Source organism: Mesocricetus auratus, unplaced genomic scaffold (genome assembly GCF_017639785.1).
Source record: "Mesocricetus auratus isolate SY011 unplaced genomic scaffold, BCM_Maur_2.0 Super-Scaffold_100023, whole genome shotgun sequence".
Lineage (NCBI taxonomy): Eukaryota > Metazoa > Chordata > Mammalia > Rodentia > Cricetidae > Mesocricetus > Mesocricetus auratus.
The window spans coordinates 15,539,320-15,545,939 of NW_024429204.1; positions in this window are offsets into that span (position 1 = coordinate 15,539,320).

A 6,620-nucleotide genomic window follows, 5' to 3' on the forward strand; every position below is an offset into this window, starting at 1 on the left:
CTGGTAGCTTTCCTCTTGCGTGGATGGAGGCCATCCTAGTATAGGGACCTTAGAAAACTCTGGGTAGGTTGGACCCTCGCCTTGCCTGTCACATGGGTGGAGAATGGGACTTGGAAGCTGGCAGTCTCTAGGCGGGCTGGATCCCATTGGGCTGGGATCTGCTGTGCGCAGTCCTCAGGTCTCCAGTGGTTCTGCTCAACCCACCGGAAAGCAGGCTGGTGACAGACCAACACTTACCTCACCTGTCCCATGAGTGGAGAATGGGACTTGGAAGCTGGCAGTCTCTGGGAAGGCTGAATCACGTTGGGCTAGGATATGGATCTGCTGTGCTCAGTCCTCAGGTCTCTGGTGTTTCTGCTCAAGCCTCCAGAAGTTAGGCTTCCAGTTCCTTATTCTTATTTTTGCTATTTTGATCACTTATATATCTCTCTGTTGATTGATTCCCACTGCAAAAACAAAAAAACAAAAAAAAAACACAAAAAAACCCTCTTTGGATCAAGATTGAGAGCAACATAAATTTTTAGAACAGAAATTCTCAACGAATGACCCTTTCATGGGGGTTGCATATCAGACAGATATCCTGCATATCAGATATTTACATTACAGTTCATAACAGCAGCAAAATTACAGTTATGAAGGAGCAATAAAAATAATTTTGTGACTGGGGGTCACCACAACATGGCGAACTGTATTAAAGGGTCACAGTATTAGGAAGGTTGAGAACCACTGACTTAGAAGATATTTTGACGTAGTAACCATCTAGTAAAATAACAAAGGCAGGTCCTTCCTTAGGGTCTGCCATGGGCTTTTAACTAGGATTTCAGTACCAGGTATAAAATTCCCTCTTGTGAGCAGGCCTGAAATCCAATCAGAAAGTAGTTAGCTGCCTTTTAACAGTTGTCCTGCCATTGTACCAATTACCAATGGGCATCTCTTGCTTGGTATATAAGTATTAAAATACTCAAGGTTCAACACTGGGTGTCACCCCGTACGTTTTGTCCCTGAAACAGCAACTGCCAGTACTACGACATCAGTTCAGCAGGGGAGAAGGGAATCCCTGACAAGTGTGAGGTTGGTTTCTCTGTGTCCTACAGTCAACATGTGTGCTGCTCTTGACAATAAGGAAGGTCTTGACACATAGTATTGTGGGTAGCCAAAAGCAATGGCAATAGCCTATGTTGTTTGGGTGATCTTTACGGAATACCTGACCAATACCTTGTAGGGAAGTATTCAGTGCACTGCAGTATGATTTTCATTTAAGAACTCTTGTATTTTGGTGCCAACATTGTCTACTCCTGTGGAGTAATTTTCATTATGATTCTTGGTAGGAATGAATCTCCTGTGGTACTTTCTTGGTAAGCCTCTGGGAAGACCAGTGAGGTCTCCAGAAGTGTTTAGCAGCCTGATGTCTGATCTACTAGAGGAAAAGTTTACAGATATTAAGAAGTTACACTTTTGAACCAAACTGCACTGGGTTTGAATCCTACTTCTTATCAATTGTAAAATATTGGGAAAATTACGTATCTCCCTGAATCATTTCGTAACATATAATTGACATAAGAATGCACTGAGAATTAAATTTAAAAAGTAGCCAAGAGGAGCTGGAGAGATGGCCCAGTGGTTAAGAGGACTGACTGCTCATCCAGAAGTCCTGAGTTCAATTCCTGGCATCCACATAGAGGCTCACAACCATCTATAATGGGCTGTGATGCCCTCTTCTGGCATGCAGGCATACATGCAGATAGAACACTCATACCTAACAAAAATATGTAAGTAAATAATAAAAAATTTTAAACAAACAAAAAGAAAGAAAGTAGCCAAGAGAAAATAGTGCCAGACTCTAGCTGTCTTTCAAACTTAGTGAGCTTCAGGCAAAAAGAAGGCAATATCACTCTCACAGAGCTTGTGTGATAATTACTGTTACGGGTTGGATTGGAATGTCCTCCACAGGCTCAGGTATCAGAGTACTTGGTTCTCAAGAGGAGGCTGTCTTGAGAGGTTGTGAAATATTTGGAAGGTAGGGAGTAGCTGGACAAAGTAGATTGCTAAGAGGTGGGCCTTCAAGTTTCTAGACTAATCTCACTTCCCTCCCTCTTTGAGCTTCGTGATCTTCAGCAAGGAACAAAGAGCCAGCAGCCTCAGTGTCTGACATCAATAGTAGATCCTTACTTGATATGATACATTCCCCATCACGTGGAACTGTACTATCAAACCAAGAGTCAGAATAAATCCCTCCTTCCTTTGGTTGTGCCTTGTCAGAGAGTTGGTCACAGTGGTGGGAAAATAATAATACAAATGTCCAGTTCGTATCAACCCCTATTATTTCTAAGAATACCCCTTCCCCTATTTTCCTCTTGCTTTCCACCCTACATCCTAAGGTCTGTTAACTCTGGAGCTAAACCTCTGGAAAGCATCCCCCTACCTCTCTCCTCCTGCAGCAGAGTATCATGCCAGGAACAGCCATTTAGCTAATTTTCTTGTGATCTAGGACTTTCTTGTTGGTGTCTCCCTCTCCACATGAGTCAATATATCAATGGTCCTCATAAAATAGGGATTCAGATATGGGGGTGCATTTCAGAAGGCAGAATGTTCCTTGATCTGGAGATTATATTTATAGGATGAAACTAAAGTTCCTAGTCTATATGAATGCTCAGAGCCATACACACCCCCTCCCCCAGTCAATTAAAAGTACCCCTGCCTTGACAGCTCTGCTCCTACTCTGTCCCAGCCTTTCTCTTAAAGGATGCCCACATGTTGGGAGAGCAGCTAAAGCTGACCTATATAATAAAGCGATAGAAGCAGGGGTAGGGGAGGAGAGAGATCATGAAACTTTGTAGCCTGGCTATCAGGGCTAAGCCTTTTTGAAGACATTGCAGCAGCATAGGTTGGAAACGAATCAGAGGGGAAAGACAGGTGATATTGTAAAGGGTCAAGCAGGCTTAGTAATAGGTTTCTCTTTGATATTCTCAAAGAACTGCAAATAAGAGGCTTCAATTACCTTCTATTGGTTTTAATTATTAGGTTATGTTCTCTTAAATATGACATGCCACTCCACGACTGGACCATATGGGTCACTGAATTGATAAGGTTACACATATGAAAAATTAATCCCTTCTAACAATTGTAACGAGTGGTACAGCACGGACTGCATAGAGGTGTCTATATTCACTATCTCATCTAATATCTCAGCAGCCCTTTGCAGTGTATGCATCATATTCCTCATCTTTCAGACAAGGATACAACGAAAGTGAGAAGAAAAAGAGGTACCACAGCTGCATCGGTAAATAATGATATGTTTAGTGGTAAGGCTCATGTCTATCTGAGCCAAACCCCAATGGCCCTCTCTTGGGGGAACAGCAGCAGTGGTTGTCCAGAAAGAAAAGGAGAGACAGAGCTGTGAAGTCAGAATCCCAAGGGCTTCCAAAGCTCTAGGGACTTCACACCGCTTAAAGCTTGTCTCCTGGGCTGACGGTGAAGCATTGATGCGATGCAGAGATTGGAACCAAAATCCAAGTGATAACTGAGGTATCCAGAAAAAGACCCAAAACTTTCAAACACTTCAGTCTCATTTCCCACATTGTCAATTACGCAACTTCAGTAAACTAGTATTTCCTACCCCCCGGAGCACATCAATTTAGAAAACTTAAAACACAAGACTAGGTTCATGAAAATGTAATTGATAAAGCTAACTCTTTCCTGGCTGACTTTTTATGGTTTCAGTTAAAGCACAAGCTAAACTGAATTCCGTAATGGACTATACTTCATAATAATTGTACTCTATTTGTATGCAAATAGCTGAGCTGGCATCTCTCAATTTTAGATGCTGGCTGTAAACTCACATGAGTTTGGGGTGGATTCTAATTATGCATCTGATATAATAGGTATTGAATCAATGAGAAATTTCAACACCAGTTTTGAGAGTTAACACTCATTAGTCACTGTTTGAAACTTGGGTTCAAATGATGTCATTATGATAAAATGTTGGGTGGTACCATTGCTTAGTAACTGCTGGAACTGACAGTTATTTAATTTCTATTAGCTTCGGTGTGGGAAAAATGGGGAATTATAATATACTTAAATAGCATAATATACACAAAGCACTCAGGGAAATATTTGTAGATCATTGGATTGTGACTCTTCCTGTTATCTGTAGCCAGAACACTCTGAGGGTCAACTTGTACCTCTGAGTAGCATATCCTTAATGAACTGCCTATAGCCATGCCTCCAAAAAGAGATTCTTTGTGATGGCGGCCCATCTGTAATCAAAAAATAAAGAAATCATTTAGCAGGAATTAAGCCATAGCACAGGGTGGCAGAGTAGATGCCTCCATGAGGTCCACTTTAGGTCTACAACTTGTCCATTTGGTGTCACATGACACCCTTTGCCACACATGATACCTACCCCACCCTGCAATTCCGAGGACAAGGGCTGTGGATGGAAAACAGCGTTCTTTATGTAGATGTCTATTTCCCCATTAATATAAGGAAATGACTCTGTTGGTTAGGAGCCCAGATTTTAAAATGATTCCCATGGCTGTATCTAAAACCAATTCAATATTTTAAAACTGAAATTTGTTTGTCATAATAGAGTTGATGTTGTCAGATCTTGTGACACGGCCAGCCACAAAATGTTTCATGGGAACAGAATGAGTCACACTTGGAGGAGTGAAAAGAAGAAAGTATCACCACTTAGATCCACAGGGCCATAGTAGGTGCCTGGGATGAACTCAGCTCCAGAAAATTGTAGAGCTTCAATGCAAAAGGGCAGAGGATATTTGCACTGTTGATTGTATATGGTGATTAAAGACACCAGGTTCTGGTCTTGGAAAACCAGATCTTGACATAGTCCTCACTGTCTACCCTTTGTTCTCTGAATTATATTTGGTAAGTTAAGGATGGTGTAAAGCCCCTGGCTTGGTGTCTAATCAGTGTAAGTAGTTCTCAATAAATGATGATTGCTAGGGTTGTTCTGTCACTCACGCATCAGCAGCTACTGTTAGTTCAACTGTTTATTTCACCTCTTAAAGTTCCTTGTTTTGCTATTATTGTTTCTATTTTACAAAGAAGCAAACTCGCCATTGTACAATGTGTCACAATTAATAGGAAATCCTGAGGTTTGAATGTAGGTCTGCTGATTCCAAAGTCCATGATGTCTTCATTGATAATACCATGTAGACATAAAAAGCTTTCTCAAAAAGATGTGGGCTATAAAGAGACATCCAGATAGATGGATGTGTAGAACCCAGGAGAACATAAAGGTTATCTTAGAGCGCTGGACAAATGTGGTCCTTCAAAAGCGTCAGTGAGAGAGATCCTCAAAAGCTAAAGCAACCAGGCAAGACCCAGGTGGTTTCAGGTCACCCCGAAGCCCAACAAGTTAGTTAAAAGCGTCAATAACAGCAGGGAGGATTGTGCTCACAGTATAACATAGCATCCACTAACCTGAAGATGGGGTTGGAGTGAATCCAGATGTGGTGGAAACAGAGAGGAAACAGAATATCAGCCAAGTCTTAGCATCAGCCACCAGTTGATTGGTACCTTTTACTTTTTAACTTTGCAAACAGTTCTCCTGAAATTGTGCAGATACGGTAGTAAACCTGCCAATTCCAGAAGCTCTAGATTTATACACGCACACCTCACTGCTGTCCTCCAAGAACAGAACCACAAAAATGTGATGTTTCTCTCCCTTTATAGCTATCCACTGTTCTATGACCTTAAGTTTAGTTACAGCTGCTTCTCTAGCTCTTCCAACAGGCAAACACATTTTCAGACAATGGCAACTCCACAAGGTAAGTCTTACCGTACAGCTTATGACTTGCTTCGGTGACCCATGACCTCAAGGTCTGCTATAATCATCCCATCCAGTAAACAAGTGAAGTCATGGCTATAATGACGTCCATGACAGAAATCAGTAATCAGTCTCAGATAGAAATGCTAGAGAACCCTCATGATCATCTTTCAAGTGACTGTCACTGCGTTATATTGGTCACATGGTAAAGCTTACTGACCAGTGAAGCCCAATGGCTTACCTTCCAAATTATTCAATTAAAAAATAAAGTTCATAATGGCAGTTTTAAATTAATCTTCTTCATTAATTATATAACTAGACGCCCAAAGTACATTATAATCTTGTGACAAGAATATAAAAAATAAAAAAGAAGAAAAGGAACGGGAAGAGGAGAGAAGAAGAGGAGAGGAGAAGAGAGGTGAAGAGAAGAGAGGAGGGGATGGGAGGGGAAGGGAGGGGAGGAGACTTTTAAAATCATAATTTCTCATATAAGAAGGAAGTGTTCTGGGTTCTCTTATTAGGCATCTAATGGAATCCAGCTACAGAGGCGTGCCCTGTATGCCACACTAAATTTGAAGAACTTTTTATATGCTATCATACTAAGAAACTGATTGGATTCTTGCTTAGTTCTTCTTACAGAACAAAGTACTAAAGGGAGAAAAAAATTCATAGAAGTCAATCAAAGTTATCAAGCAACAAGATTCAAATTAAGATCCACACTTATGAATAAGATCCCTGAATCCCTGCTATTCTTGCCATCTCAAGTAGACATATGAAAGTTAGAACAGAAGCAAACAATGCTAAGTTGGGAAACTTGGAGTGTCCTAGAATA